This window comes from Schistocerca piceifrons, unplaced genomic scaffold (genome assembly GCF_021461385.2).
Source record: "Schistocerca piceifrons isolate TAMUIC-IGC-003096 unplaced genomic scaffold, iqSchPice1.1 HiC_scaffold_442, whole genome shotgun sequence".
Lineage (NCBI taxonomy): Eukaryota > Metazoa > Arthropoda > Insecta > Orthoptera > Acrididae > Schistocerca > Schistocerca piceifrons.
In genome coordinates, this window is record NW_025728670.1 from 18,702 (window position 1) to 31,820 (window position 13,119).

At 53.0% G+C, this 13,119-nt stretch overlaps 29 non-coding genes across 29 annotated transcripts; 9 read left to right on the forward strand and 20 right to left on the reverse strand.

Annotated features, from left to right (window-relative positions):
* Window positions 1-179: 179 nt before the first annotated feature.
* On the reverse strand, window positions 180-251 carry Trnad-guc. The gene has a single exon. It is a non-coding gene; the product is annotated as a tRNA-Asp (tRNA).
* Window positions 252-363: 112 nt separating this feature from the next.
* Window positions 364-455, reverse strand: Trnai-uau. Its single transcript is given in 2 exon segments — window positions 364-399; window positions 418-455. It is a non-coding gene; the product is annotated as a tRNA-Ile (tRNA).
* A 445-nt stretch (window positions 456-900) lies between these two features.
* Window positions 901-973, forward strand: Trnar-acg. Its single transcript has one exon. It is a non-coding gene; the product is annotated as a tRNA-Arg (tRNA).
* Window positions 974-1,552: 579 nt separating this feature from the next.
* Trnad-guc lies at window positions 1,553-1,624 on the reverse strand. Its single transcript has one exon. It is a non-coding gene; the product is annotated as a tRNA-Asp (tRNA).
* Window positions 1,625-1,736: 112 nt separating this feature from the next.
* On the reverse strand, window positions 1,737-1,828 carry Trnai-uau. Its single transcript is given in 2 exon segments — window positions 1,737-1,772; window positions 1,791-1,828. It is a non-coding gene; the product is annotated as a tRNA-Ile (tRNA).
* Window positions 1,829-2,273: 445 nt separating this feature from the next.
* On the forward strand, window positions 2,274-2,346 carry Trnar-acg. The gene has a single exon. It is a non-coding gene; the product is annotated as a tRNA-Arg (tRNA).
* A 579-nt stretch (window positions 2,347-2,925) lies between these two features.
* Window positions 2,926-2,997, reverse strand: Trnad-guc. Its single transcript has one exon. It is a non-coding gene; the product is annotated as a tRNA-Asp (tRNA).
* Window positions 2,998-3,109: 112 nt separating this feature from the next.
* Window positions 3,110-3,201, reverse strand: Trnai-uau. Its single transcript is given in 2 exon segments — window positions 3,110-3,145; window positions 3,164-3,201. It is a non-coding gene; the product is annotated as a tRNA-Ile (tRNA).
* A 445-nt stretch (window positions 3,202-3,646) lies between these two features.
* Window positions 3,647-3,719, forward strand: Trnar-acg. The gene has a single exon. It is a non-coding gene; the product is annotated as a tRNA-Arg (tRNA).
* Window positions 3,720-4,298: 579 nt separating this feature from the next.
* Trnad-guc lies at window positions 4,299-4,370 on the reverse strand. Its single transcript has one exon. It is a non-coding gene; the product is annotated as a tRNA-Asp (tRNA).
* Window positions 4,371-4,482: 112 nt separating this feature from the next.
* Window positions 4,483-4,574, reverse strand: Trnai-uau. Its single transcript is given in 2 exon segments — window positions 4,483-4,518; window positions 4,537-4,574. It is a non-coding gene; the product is annotated as a tRNA-Ile (tRNA).
* Window positions 4,575-5,019: 445 nt separating this feature from the next.
* Window positions 5,020-5,092, forward strand: Trnar-acg. Its single transcript has one exon. It is a non-coding gene; the product is annotated as a tRNA-Arg (tRNA).
* A 579-nt stretch (window positions 5,093-5,671) lies between these two features.
* Trnad-guc lies at window positions 5,672-5,743 on the reverse strand. Its single transcript has one exon. It is a non-coding gene; the product is annotated as a tRNA-Asp (tRNA).
* A 112-nt stretch (window positions 5,744-5,855) lies between these two features.
* On the reverse strand, window positions 5,856-5,947 carry Trnai-uau. The gene is given in 2 exon segments: window positions 5,856-5,891; window positions 5,910-5,947. It is a non-coding gene; the product is annotated as a tRNA-Ile (tRNA).
* A 445-nt stretch (window positions 5,948-6,392) lies between these two features.
* Window positions 6,393-6,465, forward strand: Trnar-acg. The gene has a single exon. It is a non-coding gene; the product is annotated as a tRNA-Arg (tRNA).
* A 579-nt stretch (window positions 6,466-7,044) lies between these two features.
* On the reverse strand, window positions 7,045-7,116 carry Trnad-guc. The gene has a single exon. It is a non-coding gene; the product is annotated as a tRNA-Asp (tRNA).
* A 112-nt stretch (window positions 7,117-7,228) lies between these two features.
* On the reverse strand, window positions 7,229-7,320 carry Trnai-uau. The gene is given in 2 exon segments: window positions 7,229-7,264; window positions 7,283-7,320. It is a non-coding gene; the product is annotated as a tRNA-Ile (tRNA).
* Window positions 7,321-7,765: 445 nt separating this feature from the next.
* On the forward strand, window positions 7,766-7,838 carry Trnar-acg. The gene has a single exon. It is a non-coding gene; the product is annotated as a tRNA-Arg (tRNA).
* Window positions 7,839-8,417: 579 nt separating this feature from the next.
* Window positions 8,418-8,489, reverse strand: Trnad-guc. Its single transcript has one exon. It is a non-coding gene; the product is annotated as a tRNA-Asp (tRNA).
* A 112-nt stretch (window positions 8,490-8,601) lies between these two features.
* On the reverse strand, window positions 8,602-8,693 carry Trnai-uau. The gene is given in 2 exon segments: window positions 8,602-8,637; window positions 8,656-8,693. It is a non-coding gene; the product is annotated as a tRNA-Ile (tRNA).
* A 445-nt stretch (window positions 8,694-9,138) lies between these two features.
* Trnar-acg lies at window positions 9,139-9,211 on the forward strand. The gene has a single exon. It is a non-coding gene; the product is annotated as a tRNA-Arg (tRNA).
* A 579-nt stretch (window positions 9,212-9,790) lies between these two features.
* Window positions 9,791-9,862, reverse strand: Trnad-guc. Its single transcript has one exon. It is a non-coding gene; the product is annotated as a tRNA-Asp (tRNA).
* A 112-nt stretch (window positions 9,863-9,974) lies between these two features.
* Trnai-uau lies at window positions 9,975-10,066 on the reverse strand. The gene is given in 2 exon segments: window positions 9,975-10,010; window positions 10,029-10,066. It is a non-coding gene; the product is annotated as a tRNA-Ile (tRNA).
* Window positions 10,067-10,511: 445 nt separating this feature from the next.
* Window positions 10,512-10,584, forward strand: Trnar-acg. Its single transcript has one exon. It is a non-coding gene; the product is annotated as a tRNA-Arg (tRNA).
* Window positions 10,585-11,163: 579 nt separating this feature from the next.
* Trnad-guc lies at window positions 11,164-11,235 on the reverse strand. The gene has a single exon. It is a non-coding gene; the product is annotated as a tRNA-Asp (tRNA).
* Window positions 11,236-11,347: 112 nt separating this feature from the next.
* Window positions 11,348-11,439, reverse strand: Trnai-uau. Its single transcript is given in 2 exon segments — window positions 11,348-11,383; window positions 11,402-11,439. It is a non-coding gene; the product is annotated as a tRNA-Ile (tRNA).
* A 445-nt stretch (window positions 11,440-11,884) lies between these two features.
* On the forward strand, window positions 11,885-11,957 carry Trnar-acg. Its single transcript has one exon. It is a non-coding gene; the product is annotated as a tRNA-Arg (tRNA).
* A 579-nt stretch (window positions 11,958-12,536) lies between these two features.
* On the reverse strand, window positions 12,537-12,608 carry Trnad-guc. Its single transcript has one exon. It is a non-coding gene; the product is annotated as a tRNA-Asp (tRNA).
* A 112-nt stretch (window positions 12,609-12,720) lies between these two features.
* On the reverse strand, window positions 12,721-12,812 carry Trnai-uau. Its single transcript is given in 2 exon segments — window positions 12,721-12,756; window positions 12,775-12,812. It is a non-coding gene; the product is annotated as a tRNA-Ile (tRNA).
* Between the last annotated feature and the right edge of the window lie 307 nt (window positions 12,813-13,119).

Sequence of the window (13,119 nt, forward strand, 5' to 3'; positions counted from 1 at the left end):
TGATTCAGCGTCGACAGCAAACCCTGTGAGTTGTGAAACGACGACGTCGTGTGCAGAATACGAGAAACACTTCCTAAGACGCAGACTTTCTTACGATTTTTTAGCAATTACATTCCTTGATCACAACGGTAATGCTTTTTCGGGCCACACGTGCAACCTTCGCGATATAAAAATCGCACCTCCCCGGCGGGGAATCGAACCCCGGTCTCCCGCGTGACAGGCGGGGATACTAACCACTATACTACCGAGGAACACGCAGTCGTTGACTACAGTGCACGCACATTTATGGTCTCTCAGGTACGTGATGCATCTCAAATCTAGCGTCCCGATGCTTCCATAGTCAGCTGCTACGAAATAAAAGTATGCCCCAGGTGAGGCTCGAACTCACAACCCCGGCATTGCTCACGGCTACTGCCTTATAAGTACCGTGCGCTAACCAATTGCGCCACTGGGGCTACAGCAGAGTGCTTACAGTTAGCGGTATTCACTTTGATGCCAACCTGTTGTGGCTACAGACCCGTCATACGACCGTCACCTGCGGCCATACTACGACTTTAGCACCTGTCTACGAATGCTTCATACGATTCTTGTTTTATATGCTACACTTACAAGCATGTCAACCGCTTGTCATCAGCGAAAAAATGCAAAAAAACGGGCGCCTTGCATTCCGCTACCTGTCCAACAGCGACGGCAGATGTGTGGCAAGCTCTAAGCTGTGCAGGCGCTCCGTGGCCGAGCAGCAGGAGGAGAGGTGCCTTCCTTGGTGGCAGCTCCCTGCAGAGTGCGGAAGACCAGAGTGGCCGCGCCGCCGTTGTCAGTGGATGACATGCAATTGCCGAGCCACGGAGAACACGTTGCTTTGCGATGTGCACCCGCCTCGTAGCAGAAAACGCGAACAGTGGCCCTGTGGCGCAACGGATAACGCGTCTGACTACGCATCAGAAGATTCCAGGTTCGAATCCTGGCAGGGTCGGCATTTTGTTAGTTGCGGGCGCGTAGCTAGGCAGTGCATTCGAATGTCTCCACCTTCGTGGAGTGCAATGTTAATCCTGAGCATCTCGCAGCTGCATCTCGAGACGATCGCGGTAAATATCGCTTCGTGCAAGCGTCAGCGTAGCGTCAGTCGAGCAAAGTCGAGACAAGTCAAGCTGGGAGATGCTACACAGTTAATTAAACGGTAGGCGACGCAGACAACGCTTTTCCAAGTGTCCCATGTCACGCACCGAAGAGCGCGCTTCTCTCGGCACAGCAGAGTGGCGCAGTGGAAGCGTGCTGGGCCCATAACCCAGAGGTCCGTGGATCGAAACCACGCTCTGCTAAAATTATTCTTTTTCTTGGGTGCTTCGAGCTCGATCATTAATCTTGGGGTGCGCTGATTCAGCGTCGACAGCAAACCCTGTGAGTTGTGAAACGACGACGTCGTGTGCAGAATACGAGAAACACTTCCTAAGACGCAGACTTTCTTACGATTTTTTAGCAATTACATTCCTTGATCACAACGGTAATGCTTTTTCGGGTCACACGTGCAACCTTCGCGATATAAAAATCGCACCTCCCCGGCGGGGAATCGAACCCCGGTCTCCCGCGTGACAGGCGGGGATACTAACCACTATACTACCGAGGAACACGCAGTCGTTGACTACAGTGCACGCACATTTATGGTCTCTCAGGTACGTGATGCATCTCAAATCTAGCGTCCCGATGCTTCCATAGTCAGCTGCTACGAAATAAAAGTATGCCCCAGGTGAGGCTCGAACTCACAACCCCGGCATTGCTCACGGCTACTGCCTTATAAGTACCGTGCGCTAACCAATTGCGCCACTGGGGCTACAGCAGAGTGCTTACAGTTAGCGGTATTCACTTTGATGCCAACCTGTTGTGGCTACAGACCCGTCATACGACCGTCACCTGCGGCCATACTACGACTTTAGCACCTGTCTACGAATGCTTCATACGATTCTTGTTTTATATGCTACACTTACAAGCATGTCAACCGCTTGTCATCAGCGAAAAAATGCAAAAAAACGGGCGCCTTGCATTCCGCTACCTGTCCAACAGCGACGGCAGATGTGTGGCAAGCTCTAAGCTGTGCAGGCGCTCCGTGGCCGAGCAGCAGGAGGAGAGGTGCCTTCCTTGGTGGCAGCTCCCTGCAGAGTGCGGAAGACCAGAGTGGCCGCGCCGCCGTTGTCAGTGGATGACATGCAATTGCCGAGCCACGGAGAACACGTTGCTTTGCGATGTGCACCCGCCTCGTAGCAGAAAACGCGAACAGTGGCCCTGTGGCGCAACGGATAACGCGTCTGACTACGCATCAGAAGATTCCAGGTTCGAATCCTGGCAGGGTCGGCATTTTGTTAGTTGCGGGCGCGTAGCTAGGCAGTGCATTCGAATGTCTCCACCTTCGTGGAGTGCAATGTTAATCCTGAGCATCTCGCAGCTGCATCTCGAGACGATCGCGGTAAATATCGCTTCGTGCAAGCGTCAGCGTAGCGTCAGTCGAGCAAAGTCGAGACAAGTCAAGCTGGGAGATGCTACACAGTTAATTAAACGGTAGGCGACGCAGACAACGCTTTTCCAAGTGTCCCATGTCACGCACCGAAGAGCGCGCTTCTCTCGGCACAGCAGAGTGGCGCAGTGGAAGCGTGCTGGGCCCATAACCCAGAGGTCCGTGGATCGAAACCACGCTCTGCTAAAATTATTCTTTTTCTTGGGTGCTTCGAGCTCGATCATTAATCTTGGGGTGCGCTGATTCAGCGTCGACAGCAAACCCTGTGAGTTGTGAAACGACGACGTCGTGTGCAGAATACGAGAAACACTTCCTAAGACGCAGACTTTCTTACGATTTTTTAGCAATTACATTCCTTGATCACAACGGTAATGCTTTTTCGGGCCACACGTGCAACCTTCGCGATATAAAAATCGCACCTCCCCGGCGGGGAATCGAACCCCGGTCTCCCGCGTGACAGGCGGGGATACTAACCACTATACTACCGAGGAACACGCAGTCGTTGACTACAGTGCACGCACATTTATGGTCTCTCAGGTACGTGATGCATCTCAAATCTAGCGTCCCGATGCTTCCATAGTCAGCTGCTACGAAATAAAAGTATGCCCCAGGTGAGGCTCGAACTCACAACCCCGGCATTGCTCACGGCTACTGCCTTATAAGTACCGTGCGCTAACCAATTGCGCCACTGGGGCTACAGCAGAGTGCTTACAGTTAGCGGTATTCACTTTGATGCCAACCTGTTGTGGCTACAGACCCGTCATACGACCGTCACCTGCGGCCATACTACGACTTTAGCACCTGTCTACGAATGCTTCATACGATTCTTGTTTTATATGCTACACTTACAAGCATGTCAACCGCTTGTCATCAGCGAAAAAATGCAAAAAAACGGGCGCCTTGCATTCCGCTACCTGTCCAACAGCGACGGCAGATGTGTGGCAAGCTCTAAGCTGTGCAGGCGCTCCGTGGCCGAGCAGCAGGAGGAGAGATGCCTTCCTTGGTGGCAGCTCCCTGCAGAGTGCGGAAGACCAGAGTGGCCGCGCCGCCGTTGTCAGTGGATGACATGCAATTGCCGAGCCACGGAGAACACGTTGCTTTGCGATGTGCACCCGCCTCGTAGCAGAAAACGCGAACAGTGGCCCTGTGGCGCAACGGATAACGCGTCTGACTACGCATCAGAAGATTCCAGGTTCGAATCCTGGCAGGGTCGGCATTTTGTTAGTTGCGGGCGCGTAGCTAGGCAGTGCATTCGAATGTCTCCACCTTCGTGGAGTGCAATGTTAATCCTGAGCATCTCGCAGCTGCATCTCGAGACGATCGCGGTAAATATCGCTTCGTGCAAGCGTCAGCGTAGCGTCAGTCGAGCAAAGTCGAGACAAGTCAAGCTGGGAGATGCTACACAGTTAATTAAACGGTAGGCGACGCAGACAACGCTTTTCCAAGTGTCCCATGTCACGCACCGAAGAGCGCGCTTCTCTCGGCACAGCAGAGTGGCGCAGTGGAAGCGTGCTGGGCCCATAACCCAGAGGTCCGTGGATCGAAACCACGCTCTGCTAAAATTATTCTTTTTCTTGGGTGCTTCGAGCTCGATCATTAATCTTGGGGTGCGCTGATTCAGCGTCGACAGCAAACCCTGTGAGTTGTGAAACGACGACGTCGTGTGCAGAATACGAGAAACACTTCCTAAGACGCAGACTTTCTTACGATTTTTTAGCAATTACATTCCTTGATCACAACGGTAATGCTTTTTCGGGCCACACGTGCAACCTTCGCGATATAAAAATCGCACCTCCCCGGCGGGGAATCGAACCCCGGTCTCCCGCGTGACAGGCGGGGATACTAACCACTATACTACCGAGGAACACGCAGTCGTTGACTACAGTGCACGCACATTTATGGTCTCTCAGGTACGTGATGCATCTCAAATCTAGCGTCCCGATGCTTCCATAGTCAGCTGCTACGAAATAAAAGTATGCCCCAGGTGAGGCTCGAACTCACAACCCCGGCATTGCTCACGGCTACTGCCTTATAAGTACCGTGCGCTAACCAATTGCGCCACTGGGGCTACAGCAGAGTGCTTACAGTTAGCGGTATTCACTTTGATGCCAACCTGTTGTGGCTACAGACCCGTCATACGACCGTCACCTGCGGCCATACTACGACTTTAGCACCTGTCTACGAATGCTTCATACGATTCTTGTTTTATATGCTACACTTACAAGCATGTCAACCGCTTGTCATCAGCGAAAAAATGCAAAAAAACGGGCGCCTTGCATTCCGCTACCTGTCCAACAGCGACGGCAGATGTGTGGCAAGCTCTAAGCTGTGCAGGCGCTCCGTGGCCGAGCAGCAGGAGGAGAGGTGCCTTCCTTGGTGGCAGCTCCCTGCAGAGTGCGGAAGACCAGAGTGGCCGCGCCGCCGTTGTCAGTGGATGACATGCAATTGCCGAGCCACGGAGAACACGTTGCTTTGCGATGTGCACCCGCCTCGTAGCAGAAAACGCGAACAGTGGCCCTGTGGCGCAACGGATAACGCGTCTGACTACGCATCAGAAGATTCCAGGTTCGAATCCTGGCAGGGTCGGCATTTTGTTAGTTGCGGGCGCGTAGCTAGGCAGTGCATTCGAATGTCTCCACCTTCGTGGAGTGCAATGTTAATCCTGAGCATCTCGCAGCTGCATCTCGAGACGATCGCGGTAAATATCGCTTCGTGCAAGCGTCAGCGTAGCGTCAGTCGAGCAAAGTCGAGACAAGTCAAGCTGGGAGATGCTACACAGTTAATTAAACGGTAGGCGACGCAGACAACGCTTTTCCAAGTGTCCCATGTCACGCACCGAAGAGCGCGCTTCTCTCGGCACAGCAGAGTGGCGCAGTGGAAGCGTGCTGGGCCCATAACCCAGAGGTCCGTGGATCGAAACCACGCTCTGCTAAAATTATTCTTTTTCTTGGGTGCTTCGAGCTCGATCATTAATCTTGCGGTGCGCTGATTCAGCGTCGACAGCAAACCCTGTGAGTTGTGAAACGACGACGTCGTGTGCAGAATACGAGAAACACTTCCTAAGACGCAGACTTTCTTACGATTTTTTAGCAATTACATTCCTTGATCACAACGGTAATGCTTTTTCGGGCCACACGTGCAACCTTCGCGATATAAAAATCGCACCTCCCCGGCGGGGAATCGAACCCCGGTCTCCCGCGTGACAGGCGGGGATACTAACCACTATACTACCGAGGAACACGCAGTCGTTGACTACAGTGCACGCACATTTATGGTCTCTCAGGTACGTGATGCATCTCAAATCTAGCGTCCCGATGCTTCCATAGTCAGCTGCTACGAAATAAAAGTATGCCCCAGGTGAGGCTCGAACTCACAACCCCGGCATTGCTCACGGCTACTGCCTTATAAGTACCGTGCGCTAACCAATTGCGCCACTGGGGCTACAGCAGAGTGCTTACAGTTAGCGGTATTCACTTTGATGCCAACCTGTTGTGGCTACAGACCCGTCATACGACCGTCACCTGCGGCCATACTACGACTTTAGCACCTGTCTACGAATGCTTCATACGATTCTTGTTTTATATGCTACACTTACAAGCATGTCAACCGCTTGTCATCAGCGAAAAAATGCAAAAAAACGGGCGCCTTGCATTCCGCTACCTGTCCAACAGCGACGGCAGATGTGTGGCAAGCTCTAAGCTGTGCAGGCGCTCCGTGGCCGAGCAGCAGGAGGAGAGATGCCTTCCTTGGTGGCAGCTCCCTGCAGAGTGCGGAAGACCAGAGTGGCCGCGCCGCCGTTGTCAGTGGATGACATGCAATTGCCGAGCCACGGAGAACACGTTGCTTTGCGATGTGCACCCGCCTCGTAGCAGAAAACGCGAACAGTGGCCCTGTGGCGCAACGGATAACGCGTCTGACTACGCATCAGAAGATTCCAGGTTCGAATCCTGGCAGGGTCGGCATTTTGTTAGTTGCGGGCGCGTAGCTAGGCAGTGCATTCGAATGTCTCCACCTTCGTGGAGTGCAATGTTAATCCTGAGCATCTCGCAGCTGCATCTCGAGACGATCGCGGTAAATATCGCTTCGTGCAAGCGTCAGCGTAGCGTCAGTCGAGCAAAGTCGAGACAAGTCAAGCTGGGAGATGCTACACAGTTAATTAAACGGTAGGCGACGCAGACAACGCTTTTCCAAGTGTCCCATGTCACGCACCGAAGAGCGCGCTTCTCTCGGCACAGCAGAGTGGCGCAGTGGAAGCGTGCTGGGCCCATAACCCAGAGGTCCGTGGATCGAAACCACGCTCTGCTAAAATTATTCTTTTTCTTGGGTGCTTCGAGCTCGATCATTAATCTTGGGGTGCGCTGATTCAGCGTCGACAGCAAACCCTGTGAGTTGTGAAACGACGACGTCGTGTGCAGAATACGAGAAACACTTCCTAAGACGCAGACTTTCTTACGATTTTTTAGCAATTACATTCCTTGATCACAACGGTAATGCTTTTTCGGGCCACACGTGCAACCTTCGCGATATAAAAATCGCACCTCCCCGGCGGGGAATCGAACCCCGGTCTCCCGCGTGACAGGCGGGGATACTAACCACTATACTACCGAGGAACACGCAGTCGTTGACTACAGTGCACGCACATTTATGGTCTCTCAGGTACGTGATGCATCTCAAATCTAGCGTCCCGATGCTTCCATAGTCAGCTGCTACGAAATAAAAGTATGCCCCAGGTGAGGCTCGAACTCACAACCCCGGCATTGCTCACGGCTACTGCCTTATAAGTACCGTGCGCTAACCAATTGCGCCACTGGGGCTACAGCAGAGTGCTTACAGTTAGCGGTATTCACTTTGATGCCAACCTGTTGTGGCTACAGACCCGTCATACGACCGTCACCTGCGGCCATACTACGACTTTAGCACCTGTCTACGAATGCTTCATACGATTCTTGTTTTATATGCTACACTTACAAGCATGTCAACCGCTTGTCATCAGCGAAAAAATGCAAAAAAACGGGCGCCTTGCATTCCGCTACCTGTCCAACAGCGACGGCAGATGTGTGGCAAGCTCTAAGCTGTGCAGGCGCTCCGTGGCCGAGCAGCAGGAGGAGAGATGCCTTCCTTGGTGGCAGCTCCCTGCAGAGTGCGGAAGACCAGAGTGGCCGCGCCGCCGTTGTCAGTGGATGACATGCAATTGCCGAGCCACGGAGAACACGTTGCTTTGCGATGTGCACCCGCCTCGTAGCAGAAAACGCGAACAGTGGCCCTGTGGCGCAACGGATAACGCGTCTGACTACGCATCAGAAGATTCCAGGTTCGAATCCTGGCAGGGTCGGCATTTTGTTAGTTGCGGGCGCGTAGCTAGGCAGTGCATTCGAATGTCTCCACCTTCGTGGAGTGCAATGTTAATCCTGAGCATCTCGCAGCTGCATCTCGAGACGATCGCGGTAAATATCGCTTCGTGCAAGCGTCAGCGTAGCGTCAGTCGAGCAAAGTCGAGACAAGTCAAGCTGGGAGATGCTACACAGTTAATTAAACGGTAGGCGACGCAGACAACGCTTTTCCAAGTGTCCCATGTCACGCACCGAAGAGCGCGCTTCTCTCGGCACAGCAGAGTGGCGCAGTGGAAGCGTGCTGGGCCCATAACCCAGAGGTCCGTGGATCGAAACCACGCTCTGCTAAAATTATTCTTTTTCTTGGGTGCTTCGAGCTCGATCATTAATCTTGGGGTGCGCTGATTCAGCGTCGACAGCAAACCCTGTGAGTTGTGAAACGACGACGTCGTGTGCAGAATACGAGAAACACTTCCTAAGACGCAGACTTTCTTACGATTTTTTAGCAATTACATTCCTTGATCACAACGGTAATGCTTTTTCGGGCCACACGTGCAACCTTCGCGATATAAAAATCGCACCTCCCCGGCGGGGAATCGAACCCCGGTCTCCCGCGTGACAGGCGGGGATACTAACCACTATACTACCGAGGAACACGCAGTCGTTGACTACAGTGCACGCACATTTATGGTCTCTCAGGTACGTGATGCATCTCAAATCTAGCGTCCCGATGCTTCCATAGTCAGCTGCTACGAAATAAAAGTATGCCCCAGGTGAGGCTCGAACTCACAACCCCGGCATTGCTCACGGCTACTGCCTTATAAGTACCGTGCGCTAACCAATTGCGCCACTGGGGCTACAGCAGAGTGCTTACAGTTAGCGGTATTCACTTTGATGCCAACCTGTTGTGGCTACAGACCCGTCATACGACCGTCACCTGCGGCCATACTACGACTTTAGCACCTGTCTACGAATGCTTCATACGATTCTTGTTTTATATGCTACACTTACAAGCATGTCAACCGCTTGTCATCAGCGAAAAAATGCAAAAAAACGGGCGCCTTGCATTCCGCTACCTGTCCAACAGCGACGGCAGATGTGTGGCAAGCTCTAAGCTGTGCAGGCGCTCCGTGGCCGAGCAGCAGGAGGAGAGATGCCTTCCTTGGTGGCAGCTCCCTGCAGAGTGCGGAAGACCAGAGTGGCCGCGCCGCCGTTGTCAGTGGATGACATGCAATTGCCGAGCCACGGAGAACACGTTGCTTTGCGATGTGCACCCGCCTCGTAGCAGAAAACGCGAACAGTGGCCCTGTGGCGCAACGGATAACGCGTCTGACTACGCATCAGAAGATTCCAGGTTCGAATCCTGGCAGGGTCGGCATTTTGTTAGTTGCGGGCGCGTAGCTAGGCAGTGCATTCGAATGTCTCCACCTTCGTGGAGTGCAATGTTAATCCTGAGCATCTCGCAGCTGCATCTCGAGACGATCGCGGTAAATATCGCTTCGTGCAAGCGTCAGCGTAGCGTCAGTCGAGCAAAGTCGAGACAAGTCAAGCTGGGAGATGCTACACAGTTAATTAAACGGTAGGCGACGCAGACAACGCTTTTCCAAGTGTCCCATGTCACGCACCGAAGAGCGCGCTTCTCTCGGCACAGCAGAGTGGCGCAGTGGAAGCGTGCTGGGCCCATAACCCAGAGGTCCGTGGATCGAAACCACGCTCTGCTAAAATTATTCTTTTTCTTGGGTGCTTCGAGCTCGATCATTAATCTTGGGGTGCGCTGATTCAGCGTCGACAGCAAACCCTGTGAGTTGTGAAACGACGACGTCGTGTGCAGAATACGAGAAACACTTCCTAAGACGCAGACTTTCTTACGATTTTTTAGCAATTACATTCCTTGATCACAACGGTAATGCTTTTTCGGGCCACACGTGCAACCTTCGCGATATAAAAATCGCACCTCCCCGGCGGGGAATCGAACCCCGGTCTCCCGCGTGACAGGCGGGGATACTAACCACTATACTACCGAGGAACACGCAGTCGTTGACTACAGTGCACGCACATTTATGGTCTCTCAGGTACGTGATGCATCTCAAATCTAGCGTCCCGATGCTTCCATAGTCAGCTGCTACGAAATAAAAGTATGCCCCAGGTGAGGCTCGAACTCACAACCCCGGCATTGCTCACGGCTACTGCCTTATAAGTACCGTGCGCTAACCAATTGCGCCACTGGGGCTACAGCAGAGTGCTTACAGTTAGCGGTATTCACTTTGATGCCAACCTGTTGTGGCTACAGACCCGTCATACGACCGTCACCTGCGGCCATACTACGACTTTAGCACCTGTCTACGAATGCTTCATACGATTCTTGTTTTATATGCTACACTTACAAGCATGTCAACCGCTTGTCATCAGCGAAAAAATGCAAAAAAACGGGCGCCTTGCATTCCGCTACCTGTCCAACAGCGACGGCAGATGTGTGGCAAGCTCTAAGCTGTGCAGGCGCTCCGTGGCCGAGCAGCAGGAGGAGAGATGCCTTCCTTGGTGGCAGCTCCCTGCAGAGTGCGGAAGACCAGAGTGGCCGCGCCGCCGTTGTCAGTGGATGACATGCAATTGCCGAGCCACGGAGAACATGTTGCTTTGCGATGTGCACCCGCCTCGTAGCAGAAAACGCGAACAGTGGCCCTGTGGCGCAACGGATAACGCGTCTGACTACGCATCAGAAGATTCCAGGTTCGAATCCTGGCAGGGTCGGCATTTTGTTAGTTGCGGGCGCGTAGCTAGGCAGTGCATTCGAATGTCTCCACCTTCGTGGAGTGCAATGTTAATCCTGAGCATCTCGCAGCTGCATCTCGAGACGATCGCGGTAAATATCGCTTCGTGCAAGCGTCAGCGTAGCGTCAGTCGAGCAAAGTCGAGACAAGTCAAGCTGGGAGATGCTACACAGTTAATTAAACGGTAGGCGACGCAGACAACGCTTTTCCAAGTGTCCCATGTCACGCACCGAAGAGCGCGCTTCTCTCGGCACAGCAGAGTGGCGCAGTGGAAGCGTGCTGGGCCCATAACCCAGAGGTCCGTGGATCGAAACCACGCTCTGCTAAAATTATTCTTTTTCTTGGGTGCTTCGAGCTCGATCATTAATCTTGGGGTGCGCTGATTCAGCGTCGACAGCAAACCCTGTGAGTTGTGAAACGACGACGTCGTGTGCAGAATACGAGAAACACTTCCTAAGACGCAGACTTTCTTACGATTTTTTAGCAATTACATTCCTTGATCACAACGGTAATGCTTTTTCGGGCCACACGTGCAACCTTCGCGATATAAAAATCGCACCTCCCCAGCGGGGAATCGAACCCCGGTCTCCCGCGTGACAGGCGGGGATACTAACCACTATACTACCGAGGAACACGCAGTCGTTGACTACAGTGCACGCACATTTATGGTCTCTCAGGTACGTGATGCATCTCAAATCTAGCGTCCCGATGCTTCCATAGTCAGCTGCTACGAAATAAAAGTATGCCCCAGGTGAGGCTCGAACTCACAACCCCGGCATTGCTCACGGCTACTGCCTTATAAGTACCGTGCGCTAACCAATTGCGCCACTGGGGCTACAGCAGAGTGCTTACAGTTAGCGGTATTCACTTTGATGCCAACCTGTTGTGGCTACAGACCCGTCATACGACCGTCACCTGCGGCCATACTACGACTTTAGCACCTGTCTACGAATGCTTCATACGATTCTTGTTTTATATGCTACACTTACAAGCATGTCAACCGCTTGTCATCAGCGAAAAAATGCAAAAAAACGGGCGCCTTGCATTCCGCTACCTGTCCAACAGCGACGGCAGATGTGTGGCAAGCTCTAAGCTGTGCAGGCGCTCCGTGGCCGAGCAGCAGGAGGAGAGGTGCCTTCCTTGGTGGCAGCTCCCTGCAGAGTGCGGAAGACCAGAGTGGCCGCGCCGCCGTTGTCAGTGGATGACATGCAATTGCCGAGCCACGGAGAACACGTTGCTTTGCGATGTGCACCCGCCTCGTAGCAGAAAACGCGAACAGTGGCCCTGTGGCGCAACGGATAACGCGTCTGACTACGCATCAGAAGATTCCAGGTTCGAATCCTGGCAGGGTCGGCATTTTGTTAGTTGCGGGCGCGTAGCTAGGCAGTGCATTCGAATGTCTCCACCTTCGTGGAGTGCAATGTTAATCCTGAGCATCTCGCAGCTGCATCTCGAGACGATCGCGGTAAATATCGCTTCGTGCAAGCGTCAGCGTAGCGTCAGTCGAGCAAAGTCGAGACAAGTCAAGCTGGGAGATGCTACACAGTTAATTAAACGGTAGGCGACGCAGACAACGCTTTTCCAAGTGTCCCATGTCACGCACCGAAGAGCGCGCTTCTCTCGGCACAGCAGAGTGGCGCAGTGGAAGCGTGCTGGGCCCATAACCCAGAGGTCCGTGGATCGAAACCACGCTCTGCTAAAATTATTCTTTTTCTTGGGTGCTTCGAGCTCGATCATTAATCTTGCGGTGCGCTGATTCAGCGTCGACAGCAAACCCTGTGAGTTGTGAAACGACGACGTCGTGTGCAGAATACGAGAAACACTTCCTAAGACGCAGACTTTCTTACGATTTTTTAGCAATTACATTCCTTGATCACAACGGTAATGCTTTTTCGGGCCACACGTGCAACCTTCGCGATATAAAAATCGCACCTCCCCGGCGGGGAATCGAACCCCGGTCTCCCGCGTGACAGGCGGGGATACTAACCACTATACTACCGAGGAACACGCAGTCGTTGACTACAGTGCACGCACATTTATGGTCTCTCAGGTACGTGATGCATCTCAAATCTAGCGTCCCGATGCTTCCATAGTCAGCTGCTACGAAATAAAAGTATGCCCCAGGTGAGGCTCGAACTCACAACCCCGGCATTGCTCACGGCTACTGCCTTATAAGTACCGTGCGCTAACCAATTGCGCCACTGGGGCTACAGCAGAGTGCTTACAGTTAGCGGTATTCACTTTGATGCCAACCTGTTGTGGCTACAGACCCGTCATACGACCGTCACCTGCGGCCATACTACGACTTTAGCACCTGTCTACGAATGCTTCATACGATTCTTGTTTTATATGCTACACTTACAAGCATGTCAACCGCTTGTCATCAGCGAAAAAATGCAAAAAAACGGGCGCCTTGCATTCCGCTACCTGTCCAACAGCGACGGCAGATGTGTGGCAAGCTCTAAGCTGTGCAGGCGCTCCGTGGCCGAGCAGCAGGAGGAGAGATGCCTTCCTT